The following is a 2,500-nucleotide window of genomic DNA, read 5'->3' as shown; positions in this document are numbered from 1 at the left end:
AAATTATATGCTTAAATTATTTCCTATGACTCAATGTCTGTCACAATAAAAAAACATCGTTTCCGAAACGATCGTACAATTTATTGGCTTTGGTGTGCTCCTTCTTGTGAAACTTATTTTTAATTTTGAATTATAAATTATCAATCACCTTACCATATATATATATATATATATATATATATATATATATATATATATATATATGACAAAAATGTTACCAAAGGCAAGATAAGTTACTATTCTACCTAGTATTATTTCCTCTTCTACCTACCTAGTATTTAGTATTTTTACGTTTTTTTGTAAAGATATCAAATCTCCAAAAATATTTCTATTATTTAAAAAGAAATTGGGTTTGTTTTACTATGCATACAGATTCGAAAAAGTTGTCTATATATATATGTATATATATATTTCGTGCATTTATAAGCTACAATGAACATCCAAATGAATGCTTTGACGATAATTATGGTTTTCAAAAGGCGAACAATTAAAAGATCCATCTGCCTTACTTAAAAATTGCTAGGTTTATTTATGGTGTCTTTTACATATAAAAAACCCCACCCAATACCTTTGCTGATGAGGAGACTTTGTTTAAAAAAAGCTATATATCAAAATTATTGTTTGTGGCTTAATGTCTATCACAATAAAACATCGTTTCTGAAATGATCGTAAAATTTATTGACTTTGTTGTTGTTCCTTCTTATGAAACAGATTTTTAATTTTTAATTCTAATTTGAATTTTAAATTATCAATCACATTACTATATATATATATATATATATATATATATATATATATATATATATATATATATATATTAATTAAATCACAATGGAGGAAAAACCATCATCCCTGAAGTAAAAATCAAAAGGGGAATATTCCAAGGTGATAGCTTATCTCCCTTACTCTTCTGTATGGCAATAGACCCACTAAGCAAGCTCCTGAATAAAAATCCGAGCGCCTACAATTTGAGTCAGGGGCGCCATCGAGATCCAAGCAAGAGAATAAACCATCTGCTCTTCATGGATGACCTTAAGCTGTATGCTAGCTCTGACACCGATCTGCACCACCTTCTGCAGGTAGTACACACATTCTCCAGTGACATCGGAATGAAGTTTGGCCTTGATAAATGTGCCAAATGTGCACTCAGAGCTGGGAAGAAGACCCACACAGAAAATATGCAGCTTAATGAAAACATCGACATCAGGGATCTAGAAGAGCATGAGCCTTACAAGTACCTTGGCATTGAGGAAAACGAGAACATACAACATGCCAAGATGAGGGAGAATATTAGTAAAGAATATGTACGTCGGGTGAGGAAAATATGCAAAACCCAGCTCACCAAAAGAAATAAAATTACTGCCATAAACCAGCTTGCTATGCCAGTAATAACATACAGCTTTGGTATCATTGACTGGCCACAAAAATACATCAACCAGCTAGATGTAAAGACACGGAAGCTACTAACGCTTCATAAAATAATATATAGAAATCAGTGTCTACCAAGGTTGTATGTGCCCAGGGGAGAAAGAGGTCTGGGACTCTCAGAGATTAATCATCAACATAGGGCAACTATTGTGAGCACCGGTCAGTATCTGAGAAGCTCCCAGAATGACACCCTCTAAATAGTATATGAACATCAAGAGACAAGAGCCAGCAGAACAACATCAGTCACCCAGCTGGCCAAGCATTTTGGTCAGAGTTGTCTCTCAGATGAGGACGAAACACCAAACAAGTGTGCCACAGAAATAGCAAGAAAGAGCCGGCAGAAATATACCGAGACCTTTCAACAGATGAACCTTAAAGAATGGGAACAACATCAGCGTGCAAAGTATTTTCTGGGGGAACTTTCTCGGGAACACATAGATAAAGAAGGTTCTTTGGACTGGCTCAAAAGAGGATCCCTCCACCACAATCAGGAAAGGGTCATAATGGCTGCCCAAGACCATGGATTGATGACCAATGCATTCAAGAAGATGGCAGGGATCAGTAATGACAATAAATGCAGGTTCTGCCATACAGAATTGGAAAGTGTTGGTCATCTGATATCAAGTTGCAAAGTTCTTCTAGGGGACGGCTACTATACAGCGAGACATGATGGAGTATGCAAGTACCTCCACTGGACCATCTGTAAAAAATTAAACATCCAGTGTAGCAGCAAGTCCTGGGAACATCAACCTGAAAGAACACTTGGAAATGACTTATATACAATACACTACGACCATGCAATCCCTACAGCCACATACCTTGAAAATGCTGCTGTGAAACCTGACATAGTTATATGGAATAAATCAGAGAGAGTTTCAACCTTGGTTGAAGTGAGTGTTCCTAATGATGGTGGTCTTAACAGAGCTGAAAGGGAGAAACAGACCAAATACAAATGTCTCATGTATGATGTGAAAAGAAATTGGAACCTAAAGGGGATATCGATCATACCAGTTATCATAGGTGCCACAGGACTTATGAAGAAGAACCTGAAGTCCTACCTAACTAATATTCC

The sequence above is a fragment of the Euprymna scolopes genome, chromosome 46 (genome assembly GCF_053919585.1).
Source record: "Euprymna scolopes isolate OS-2025 chromosome 46, ASM5391958v1, whole genome shotgun sequence".
NCBI classification, from domain to species: Eukaryota; Metazoa; Mollusca; class Cephalopoda; order Sepiida; family Sepiolidae; genus Euprymna; species Euprymna scolopes.
Note: the sequence above shows the minus strand (reverse complement) of the source record.